The 12,513-nt window shown below is 37.7% G+C and overlaps 1 protein-coding gene across 1 annotated transcript in view; it reads right to left on the bottom strand.

Moving 5' to 3' along the window:
* Positions 1-906, bottom strand: part of LOC129499622 (amine sulfotransferase-like) — a 35,462-nt gene extending 34,556 nt beyond the window's left edge. The window contains exon 1 of the mRNA XM_055309413.1: positions 767-906. The gene's annotated coding sequence lies outside the window, so the exon portion shown is untranslated. The remainder of the gene's footprint in view (positions 1-766) is intronic.
* Between the last annotated feature and the right edge of the window lie 11,607 nt (positions 907-12,513).

Genomic DNA, 12,513 nt, shown 5'->3' with positions numbered 1-12,513 from the left:
AATGATTAATTTGGGGAAGCAGAGAAAAGCATGTTTACTTCAAAAGGTAAAAGCATAGGCTATTAACTCAAGGAGGGGGAGTGGAGGACCTTATATCTGTAGAATAATGTGGACAAGAGTCAATGTGCCAATTCAGGACCTCACGCATCCTCAGTGTGCCCAGGACTACAAGATTCAGTTCTCAGATAGGCTCCACAGCTAGTTTCCCCACAAGGATGGTATATAAGACTCAGTTGTCAGACTATCTTTGACTCTTCATGCCGTTGTGGGTCTCCCACACACATAATTACATTTCTTTTCTGTGAGTCTCCCTTTTGTCTATTTTTAAAATAAATTTATTTTTTATTGGTGTTCAATTTGCCAACATATATACAATAACACCCAGTGCTCATCCTGTCAAGTGCCCCCCTCAGTGCCCATCACCCAGTCATCCCCACCCCCCCACCCACCTCCCCTTCCACCACCCCTAGTTCGTTTCCCAGAGTTAGGAGTCTTTCATGTTCTGTCTCCCTTTCTGATATTTCCCACTCATTTTTTCTCCTTTCCCCTTTATTCCCTTTCACTATTTTTAATATTCCCCAAATGAATGAGACCATATGTTTGTCCTTCTCTGACTGACTTATTTCACTCAGCATAATACCCTCCAGTTCCATCCACGTGGAAGCAAATGGTGGGTATTTGTCGTTTCTTATTCTCAGACCAGCAAAGAACCTAGAAGGAAGTAGCAGAAAGTGTTTCATCCCCAAACTACAATGAAGCTACTCACCTTGAGCGTTCTTTGAAGTGAAGTGTGGGCTCCCGATATAAAAGCCAATGAAAAGAATAATTGTGTACTACTGAAGGAGAAAGACACAGATGAAAACTGCGGTTTCCACAAAGAGATTTAATGACTCACTAAGTAGCAGAGTTCCCAGAACAAATAGCTCCTTAAGGAGGAGGGATTAGGCTGATGTTGACCAGTAGATCATCAGATAGTCTAGGAAAAGCTCTGAAGTATTTACTGTAAACAATGGAAGATAATGCTTCCAGCAGCTTGGTGCTACTCAGAGCTGCTGACTAGGGTCCAAAGTCTCTGCTTCTATTCTGCTATAATTGAAAAGTACTTGCTGTCCCACTCAAGATACTCTAATGGCCATAGATCAGTAGTATAATGGACTGAGTTGCTGCTTCTTCAATAGCATGAGTATTTGTGCCTTTAAATCCTTGTGTTGTTTCTCATGAAATAGGAAGGAGAATAAGTGCAGTGTGAACAATGGAAAAGTTGAGGGGAGATAAACATATCTTCAGGAAGTAAATCTATTTATTTTGAAGGATTAGGCACTTTCCCAAATTCTACAATATGCTTGACACAAATGTAATACTCACTTAACTACCAGTTACCAAATAGCTGCCATTAAACCCCTCCATTGTGTTACTATTGGGAAAGTCTTCATTTCACTATATCACAGAGTGAGACATAGGCCCTCGGGTTGGCTCCCCAGGTAGTTTTGTGTCCTCTTTTTCGGGGGTTCCACACTCTAGCCTGTCAGTTTGTTTTCCAAACAGAATGATCATAAAGGATAAACATTATAAGGTTTATTCAAGTTCCCTCTATATGTACTTGGATTTTTGACCTTAGATCCTGTTTCTCTTCTTTTATTAGTTCTTGAAAGCAAACGTTTCTTCACATATGCTAAGATAAATCAGCACTCCTTGGCATTTGTTGATGTTATGGCATGCACGCTAACAGCTTTGGAACATGACTCAAGCCCTTTCTAACACATCTCCTCTCAGTCCTCCTCTAAACATATCACCAGGCAAAGGTAGCCCTTTTTTCTCATTTAGAACTACTCTTGACAACTTTAGAGTTCATCTGTGGTTTCACCTTTCCTATTGTCACCTTTCATTAAATAAAATTTTGATCCAAGGAAGGGTTTAGTCCCTTTTCTTGGAGAAATTTTACTGTTAGGAAAGTGTTTAATGTGACAGAAATTTGACCTTGCAATTATTCAGAAAACCTCTTTTTCAGTGTTCTCTAAATTAAAACATAACACATTTCATGAAGCAAAAGTTGTCAATTCCTAGGAAGGAATAATTGTGATTTCCTAAAACAAATAACTTGAGGAAAGTAAACTGATACTTGTGGTTATGCAAATTTTCATTATTTGCTAAACCTATGATGCTGAAAAGCTGGAAAAATTACCTGCTTAAGAGGCTTAAGCACAATCTCTTGATCTATTATTGAATGATGAATAAGCTACCTTGGCCTTGTCTTAAATATAACACAAGATTAAAAAAAAATCTAAGTGGTGACATCAGAGTGTACATAAGGTTGGGGATAGATTCCATAGAATTAGTTCTCGTGAGCCACTATCTAAAAACATTAAAAATAAAATAAACCAAAAAAGAGGAACAACCACTTCCAGGACAAGATCAGAATTCTAAAAATATTTAGTTTTCACAATAAAATACCATATGCCAAAAAAAAAAAAAAAAAAAAAAACAGGAAAGTATGGTGCATGTGCAGGAAAAAAGAGCAATTAATAAAAACAGTGTCTGAATGGCCCCAGACTTTGGACTTAGCAAACAAAACAACTGTAAAAAATATGTCCCATTTGTTGAGCCACTCAAAAAAGGTTTGCTCCAGCAGAAGAATCATGCAAATGAAAACAGATCAATAGAGAAAAGAAATACAAACAATGAAAAGAAGACAAAGAATAAAGAAAACTGAACATAGCCTCAGAGACCTGTAGAAAATATCAAGCATACCAACATAAGTGCAAGCAGGAGAGGAAAGGGCAGAAGAAAATCTTTGAAGAAATTATGACCAAGATCTTCCCAAATTGGATGAAAAATATTAATTTGCACATCTATGAAGCTCAACAATGAGTAGCATCAACATGAATAGATTGAAAGGAACACACACAGAGTTAAACCCCTGAAACATACATTTCAGCACTACTTCTCTTACTTCTTAGAAGAATGCTTTTGGTATTTTGATGAGGATTGAATTTCATCAGTGGATGGCCTTGGGTAGTAGGGACATCATGATATTCAGTCTTCCAATCCACAAGTGTGAGACGTCCTTCCATTTGTTTTGTCTTCTTTGATTTCTGTTAGCAAAATCTTATAGCTTACATTGTACAGGTCTTTCACGTCCCTGGTTAAATTTACTGAGATTTTTCATTGTTTTTGATGTTACTGGGAATTAAATACTTTATTTCTTTTTCAGATATTTCATTACTAGTGTAAAGGAATGAAATGGATTTCTGTATATTGATTTTGTATCCTGAAACTTTACTCTGATAGTTGATTCCACAATTTTTTGATCAACTCTTTGGGATTTTCTCTCTATATATATATATAATCCTTTATCTGCAAATATTGGCTATTTTATTTCTTACTTTCTGATTTGGATGCCTTTTATTTCTTTGTCTTGTCTAATGGCTCTAGCTTGGACTTAGTACCAGAGAAGTGGTGAGAGTGAGTATCCATGTCTCACTCCTGATCTTAGAGGAAGCTTGCAAACTTTCACTATTGACCATGATATTAGCTGTGGCTTGTCAAAATAGTCTTTATTATGTTGTGGTATATTCAATCTATTAAGGGTTTTTAGCATGGAAGGATGTTGTGTATTATCAGTTGCTTTTTCAGTGTCTATTGAGATAATCATGGTACATTATCTTTTATTTTATTGGTATTTTACATTTATTGAGTTGTGCATGTTGAGTGAAACTTGCATCCTAGAGGCAAATCCCACTTGGTCCAGGTATATAATATGTTAATGTGCTCTTGATTTTGGTCTGCTATTTTGTGGAGAATTTTCCATCAGGGATATTGGTCTAGTTTCAAGGTTATTTTTAATTTAAATTAAATTAGCCAACATATAGTATACCATTAGTTTCAGATGTAGAGTCCAGCTATTCATCAGTCTCATATAACACCCAGTGCTCATCACATCATGTGCCCTCCTTAATGTCCACGACCCAGTTACCCCATCCCTCCTCCTCCCACCTCCCTTCCACCAACCTTCAGTTTGTGCCCCATAGTTGAAAGCTGCTGTTTGTCTTCCTCTGATTTCTTTCCATTCAGTTTTCCCTCCCTTCCCCTATGATCGATCCTCCGTGATATTTCTTATATTTAACATATGAGTGAAACAATGTGATAGTTGTTTTTCTCTGACTTATTTCGTTCAGCATAATACCTTCCAGTTGCACCCACATCAATGTAAATGGTAAGATTTCATCCTTTTGACCACTAATATTCCGATATATATATAGTATATATATATATATATATGCAGGTGGCCCTTTGGATCACTATATTTGTATTTTGGGGGGTAAATACCTAGTAGGGCAATTGCTGGATCATTGGGTAACCTCTATTTTCAAGTTTCTGAGGAAACTCCACACTTTTTTCCAGAGTGGCTGCACCATCTTGCTTTCCCGTCAACAGTGTAAGAGAGTTCCCCTTTCTCTGCATCCTTGCCAACATGTCTTCTCCTGACTTGTTAATTTTAGCCATTTTGACTGGTGTGAGGTGGTATCTCATTGTGATTTTAGTTTGTATATCCCTGATGCAGAGTGATGTGGGCCATTTTTCCATGTGCTTGTTGGCCATTTGTATGTCTTCTTTGGAGAAATGTCTGTTCATGTCTTCTGCCCATTTCTTGACTGGATTATTTGTTTTTTGGGTGTTGAGTTCGATAAATTCTTTATAGATCTGATACTAGCCCTATGTCATTTGCAAATATCTTCTCCCATTCTGTAGCTTGCCTTTTAGTTTTGTTGCTAGTTATGGGTCTGTTCAATTTTTCTATTTCTTCCTGTTTCAGCTTTGGTATTTGGTGTTCTTGTCTGATTTTGGTATGAGAGTTAAGAGCGGCCTCACAGATTTAGTTTGGAAATATGACTTCCTCCTTGATATTATGGAAGACTTGTGGAGGATTGATATTGTTTCTTTAAATGTTTGGTAGAATTAATCTGTAAAGTCAGTCATCTGATCCTACTTTTTTGGTGTGGGTTGATAACTGATTCAATCTCTTTACTCATTTGTTCAGATTTTCTATTTCTTCTGATTCACTCTTGGTACATTGTGTTTCTAGAAATGCATCCACTTCTTCTAGATTATGGAATTTGCTGGCATGTAATTGTTCCTAGTAGTCTCTTAGGCTCCTATGTATTATTGCTGTAGTATCATTTGCACTATCTCCTCTTTCATTTCTAATTTTATTTGTCTGTCTTTTCTTCTTTGTTCATCTAGGTAAAGTTTTGTCAATTTGGTGATATTTTCAAAGAAGCACTCTTAGTTTTCTTGATTCTTTTTATTGTTTTTCTGATCTCTAATTTATTTCTGCTCTCATCTTTTGATCTGTATTATTTCCCAAGTTAACTTTGGGCTTGTTCTCTAGTTCAAGCTGTAAAATTAAGGACTTTATTTGATATCTAATTTGTAATATGTGATTATTGGTATTAAATAGCCATTCGGAACTGTTCCTGCTGTAAGGAACAGATCCCATAAGATCTGATATGATGTGCTAAAAATGTTTAATATGTTGCATTTCCATTTCATTTGTTTTGAGGTAATGTCTTTTTTTTTTTTTTAGGTAATGTCTTTCTTATGATTTATTTTTGACCCATTGATTATTCAGAAGTGTGTCATTCAGTTTCTACATATGTGGATGTTTTCATTTTCTTGTCAGTATCATACAAAGTAAAAAGAGATAGTTGGTATAAATTGAATCTTCTGAAATTTCCTAAGATTTTTGTATACTATTATATAATCTATAATGCAGAATAATGAGATGAATGTGTATTTTGCAGATATTGGATAGAACATTCATTGGAGGTCTCTTAAGTCCATTTCTTCTAAAGTATGCTTCCATTCCAATGTTTCTTTGTTGATTTTCTATCTGGATAATGAACCTACTGCTGATAGTGAGGTAATGAAATACCTTCTCTTACCATTACTGAATTGCTGTATATTTCACCCTTAAGGTCTGTTAGTATTTGCTTAATATATTTCAGTGCTCCAACGTTGAGAGTAGAAATAGTTGTGGCTTTTATATCTTCTTGATTTATTGACCCTTTACCTTCATATAATGACTTTCTTTTGTTACTTTTGACTTGAAATCCATTTCGTTTGATATAAAATAGCAGCCTGCACCTGTCTTCTTTTGGTTTCCATTTGTTTGGAAAGCCATCTTCCATCTCTTCACTTTGAGTTTATGTATGTCTTTAGAGCTGATATGTCTCCTGTAGGCAGCATATAGCACAGTTGTGTCTTGCTTTTTCTTTAATCTATCCAGCCACTGTGTGCATTATAATTGGTGAATTGATCCATTTATAATTAGGGTAATTATATTAATACATAAGGACTTTCTACTCTTATCTTTTGCTTTCTGGTTTTCTAGCTATTTTCTTTCTTTTTCATTGTTTCTACCTCTGTAAAGTGGCGGGTTTTGTTTATTTGCTCAGTCTTCCGTGTGTGTGTGTGTGTGTGTGTGTGTGTGTGTGTGTGTGTAGATGTGTCTTCTCTAGATTTTTGTTTTGGGGTTTCCTTGAATAATACATAAAACATACAAGTCCTTTTTCTGTTGCTAGCGACTCATATTCGCTTGTTTCTGCTCTCAAGTTTTGCCTTATGGTTACCTTGAGGCTTACATAAATGCTAGACCTTTACTGCTAGAAACTCATATTCATTCACTTATAATGGTTCCACACTTTTTTCCACTCCTCCCTTTTGTTTCTTATGTCAAAGTTATCTCTTATTATGCTGTGAATTCCTTAACCAACTGTAGTCCCTATCGTTATTTTCAATGCTCTCTTCCTTTAACCTTTATTCTGTAATTGTTTAAAATACTATTCAACTGAATCTCCCTATTTTGATGGTCTCTATCACCTTGATGAGTTTTGTGTGATTTCATTTTTTGTCACTAGTGTCTTTTCATTTTAGCTTGAAGAGCTCTTTCAACCTCTCTTGCAAGACAGGTCTAGTGTTGGCAAACTCCTTCAGCTTCTGTTTGGGGAAAACCCTTACTTTCCCTCATATCTGATATGTTTGGTGCCAGAGTATTCATGACTGCCATTGGTATCTTTCAGTACTCTGAATCTGTCATTCCATTGTCTCCTGGCCTATAGTGTTTCTGCTGAGAAATCTGCCCATAGTCTAAAGAGTTGGGTGTGAGAGCTTCCTTTGCACCAATTCTTTCCTCTGCCTCTAAAATTATTTACCATTGGTTTTGACATTTATAATGTGTCATTGAGAAAGATAATAAAGTGTTCTATTAGCTCTGTGGACTTGTATGTTAACTTCCTTCCACAGGTTGGGAAACTCTCAGCAATTATTTCTTTAAATAAATGCTTCCCCCTTCCACTCTTCTGGTATTCTTGATATTCTTATATTGGCTTTTCTAGTCTGATAACTCAAATAGGGTTTCTCAACGTGTTAAAAATCTTAGTCTCTTTTCTCTTCCACTTGAATCATTTCCCAATTCCCATCATTAGATAGTTCATTCTCCCTCCCATCTGACCCACTATATTCCTATGTTTTCTAATTCATTTCTCATCTCATGTGTTGAGTCCCTCACATCCAGAATTTCTTTGGTTCCTTTTTATAATTTCAATCTCTTTGGTAACACACTCCTTCTGTTCATTAATTTTATGCCCAGATTCTCTGAGATGCCTCCTAAATTTTCTCTGGCTCATTGAAATATTTCACAGAAGCTTCATAAAAGCAATTATATAAGAATAAGATCACAATATTCTTTGCCTCTTAATTTAGTCCCTGGACTATTGTCATTTTCTCTTTGTGATACCATCATACTATGATTTTGGATGAAATGTGCCTTTGTCATCTCACTTGAAGGTTCAAGCATCTTTCTTATTTAGGAAAGGTTTTGTTGACTTTGATTCTAACAGTTAAGCAAATTGGCAATCAGAAACCTTACTTTTGTTTCCCAGAAGGTCATGATCTAGCACAATATTTTATTTTCTTATTGGAGCTGACTCACCGCTAATTAGGAGCACACCTAAGAGATCTGACACTTAGGGAGTTAAAAAAAAAAAAAAAACCTGGTGGCAGAGTGGCAGGGCAGTTGTGGGCTTTAGCACTTGGGTCATGGGTGTACCCAAGGCCAGTGGGATGGGTGGGTAGGGTCTCAGAGGTCCCAGACTTCTTGAAACCCCAAGGCAGACAGCAGGAAACACCTTCCTCCAAATCATTTCCTCCCCTTCCTTCCCTTGTGTCAGTCACAGAGTTCCTCAGAAATCCAGGTGCTGAACAGCAACAGGTTCCTCCATGTACCTGAGCAGCCAGGGAGACTTTGACTTATCACTCTGCTTTCTACCTCCTCTGCCTCCAATGCCAGGATCAGCACTGCCACTGATGCTGCTGCACTTCCCTTGGCCCCATAATCTCTATGATTCCTAATCCACCCTCTTTGGAATGCAGATGGATGGATCTCTCAGTATGCTCTCTGGAGGCACTTTTATTCAGCCATGGATGTTTAATTAGACACAAATGGAAAGAAAGAGAAAAAATGAAGAACTTACCCAGCTACGATGCTGATGACACCCCTATTACTCTTTAATAGGGTTGAATAAGAAATGTTAAATGAATTTCTTCTGTCTGGTGTTTACCTAATGAGGACTGAGATGAGTATGAAATGCAGTACACTTGTTATTTGGAAAAACCAGGCATACATGAAGGGTAGGAGAGAACCTAACAAAGACCAGGTTCCAAGGACAAACACAGGTACTTGTTTTCTACATATATATATACTACTCATACTGGAACAGTGCAAATCCTTCTAGGGAGGCCATGACTTTATCTGAGATCAGTCTATTCTAGAGCAACTTAAAAAACACCATAGTTGCCCAAACTCCATTTAATATCCTAGAGTCATAATTCTATCACTCTAGTTCTGGCTCCAGGATGGCATGAACCCCTTTCAGTGCATCTTTCATAATTCTATAAATTCTGGACAAATACAGAAAGACCCACAATTAGCCACAGATACCAAGAGTGCATGGGAGACAAAACTTGAACAAGTGCCCAGTATAGGGAATAAGGTCTCCAGGTCTCTGTTACTTTATTTCTGTGCCTTTGTCTACAAAAATTTCTCCAGCTGTAGGGAGAAAGAATCCAGATTCCTGGCTTCTTCCCACCCTGATATGTTGTGAGAAACAAAAATGCTCCCACATTTTTCCAGGCCCCATCCAGAACCAGTTTCCTAGCACCACCAAGGGCCCCAGCTCAACACCCACCCCATCAAACTCTGCCCTCAGTTGGTTCTGCTCCAAGGCTGTTCTGCCATTAGGTCACCAAGCTGCTTTAATTGAAATCATTTCATAGGATGTTTTCCTTTGGCTGCTTCTGAGGACACAGACTGAGATATGCCTGCAGACTAGGAAGTGCCCTCAGGAACACCACCTGTGAGGGAGTGAGAGCAGAGGAGGGCAGAGGAGGAAGTTGAACTGCAATTAAACAGCAACAAAACCCACAAATGATCAAACAGGGAGCTAAGGACCTGGGATGCCTTTCAAATTCTTTTAACTTGAGGCAGTTTTGCTGCTACAATTGGAATGCAGGGCAACATTTGTGCAACCATCACTCAAGGACATGCCACCTGCACTGCTACATGTTTTGTTTCTGGATTTGCTTTTTTGATGAAATAATGGCAAAAGGAAGACAGAAGGGTACCTGTCTTACTCCAATCAGGCTGCTATCACAAGACAGCACAGACTGGTGGCTTACAAACAATGGATACTTATTTCTCACAGTTCGGAGGCTGGGAAGTCCAAGATAGTGACACCAGCAAATTTGTGTCTGGAGAGAATACCCTTCTGTGGTGGTCTTTTCACTGTGACCTCACGTAGCTGAAGTGCCAAGGGAGCTCAAGGCAGCTTTGGTAAGAGTGCCAATCCCAATCATCCCCTCCCCAAAGCTCATCTTGGGGCTTAGGATCTCAACATAAGAACTTCTGGGGGACACATGCATTCGGCCAATGGCAGTACACTTCTTCCCTATAATTTCACTGTGTGAGGAGAGGACACTAGGCAGTGTGGGAAATGTAGGGAGATTTGTACACAAGGCCCCACAACAGCAGTGTTAAATCACTAAGCTGAACATGTGTATTAGTTGTCAATTTTAAGTAGATTTTCATATTCAGAAATTATTGTAATCCCTGCTTACAGATGAGGAAATTGAGGACCAGAAATTAAGTGGAATGATGTGCAAACTGTCAGTTATTAGAAGAGCCTATTACTCCAATTCTCACTCTTTCCACTAGTGCCATCTAAAAAATTTTCGTGCTACACATGCATTAACCTTTAGTGGTGAACTAAAATATTAAGTAGTAAACATTAAATCTTCACTTTTCCCCTTTGTGTTCAAGCTCTCTGGGGCTGGCTCAACATGTCCTATTTCATATCAATTGATCACCTATGTGAGGAAGAGAGACATTCCAAACTCTCTTCATAAAATATACAGACACAAAGATACTTCCTATCTCTGATAGAATCCAATAAAATTAGTTGATAATAGCAAAAAAAAAAAAAAAAAAAAAAAGAAAGAAAAAAAGAAAAAGGATATTAAATGCAAATCTTTGAGAATGTGCCTAAGACTTTAATGTCATTTCTAAGGGCCTTATAATCAATATTTACATTTTAAAACAAACACTCTTAAATCCTAATGGCTAAAGGCCTTTTCAAACAATAGAGACGAATCAATCTGACCTTTAAGAAAAAATTAGAAGATACATCCAAATTCATATCAAGAAGTTCTTTTAAAAACATTAGCCCAAAAGTAGAGGTTGAAATAACCTATTTTTTAAAATTTTTATTTATTTTATGATAGTCACACAGAGAGAGAGAGAAAGAGAGAGAGAAAGAGGCAGAGACATAGGCAGAGGGAGAAGCAGGCTCCATGCACTGGGAGCCCGACGTGGGATTCGATCCCGGGTCTCCAGAATCGCGCCCTGGGCCAAAGGCAGGCGCCAAACCGCTGCGCCACCCAGGGATCCCTATAACCTAATTTTTAAAAAAAAGATTTTATTTATTTATTTGAGAGAGACAGTGAGCACAAGCTGTGGGGAGGGGTAGATGGAGAGGGAAAAACAGACTTCCCCCTGAGCAGGGAGCCTGATGCAGGGTTTGATCCTATGACCTGGCTCATGACCTGAGCCAAAGGCAGACGCGTAACTGCCTAACCGACTGAGCTAACCACGTGCCCAACTATAACCTATTTTTTGATGTCTTAGGCATGTGGCAGTAGCCCACAGTCTAGTAATCTCCAGGCCCTTAATTGCTTTGCTTAAATATCTGCTTGAAGCTGATATGGCTCATTCTATTTGTTGTTTTCTGAGCATCTTCATTTACATAAGGAAGCCCCCGTTACCTAAAACTCCACATGGTTCTGCCTCCAGGCCTTTCTCGTTAATAATCTTAGGATGGAGGTCAGGGAACCCTGAAAGCTTTTTGGAGCTATCATGGACTACGGCAGGCAAGTGAGGCACTGATCTTAGGTGTAGAATTTAAAGAGGAACCAAAAACTCAGTTATTAAGATAAATAATATTTTAATGCAGTATTTTAAAAAATAAATATTAATGTAAAATCCAAAATAAATAAAATAAGTAAATTTTAGGTAATTACTATTGATTCCTTTTACCTCAGAGGCCAAAATGGTTCTGCACAGCCATTATTTAAATTTTGATTTGATATCCCTTACAATATCCTTGAAACTTTTCTAGCATATTTCCATTTCTTATTAATGGAAAGTGCACTAAATTGTGCATTCCCAACGTATCTCATCCCTTTTCTTTCCAAGTCCTTTGCCCAAAAAAGTTGACATGAAACAGAAGGCTATAAACTTCATAATAGACCTTTCGGCAGCATTCTGCATCTCTTACTCTGACATAGGGCCTAAGGCAGCAAACAAACTAATGTCATTCCTATGGACTCCTACTCCATGTATCACTTGTGAAAAACTTTCCTTACCACATTAGATCTCCACGGTCTCTAAAATTACTCCCTACAGTTCCGAAGTTGTGACCCATTTTAATGTATAATCATACAATGGCTACCTTTGCTGCCTGACACGTATGATCTCTGAAAGACAAACACTGTGAGCTACTTGAGGCAGTTACCTACTTTGTGTTCTAATACAAACAGTGAGCTAGCACAAATATTGAAAACCCACAATCTCCTTTCTCCTGGAATCCAGGAATGCATCTCTTTGCTTCTTGGCACATATACCTTTGGAACTGGTGACAGTACAATCAATGAACTCATCCTTTACACCCACAAGACCTGTTATTCATACTCTTCCTGATGTTATCTCAACTAGGAAATGTTCATGTAGCCTTTTAGATGTGTTTGAAGTTAATGCAGAATGCAGAAGCATTCTTCAAAGCTGCAGGTGGCAAATAGAACATTTCTTCTGTCAATGTTTTACCTTCAAAATGCATGACAATTTTGCATTCTTTTCTATAATTCACTCATTCAACAAATATTAGATGCCTATTCAGTGCCAGA

Source organism: Nyctereutes procyonoides, unplaced genomic scaffold, assembly GCF_905146905.1.
Source record: "Nyctereutes procyonoides isolate TBG_1078 unplaced genomic scaffold, NYPRO_anot_genome, whole genome shotgun sequence".
In the NCBI taxonomy this organism is placed as follows: Eukaryota; Metazoa; Chordata; class Mammalia; order Carnivora; family Canidae; genus Nyctereutes; species Nyctereutes procyonoides.
Note: the sequence above shows the minus strand (reverse complement) of the source record. Positions and strands in the feature narration are given on the sequence as shown.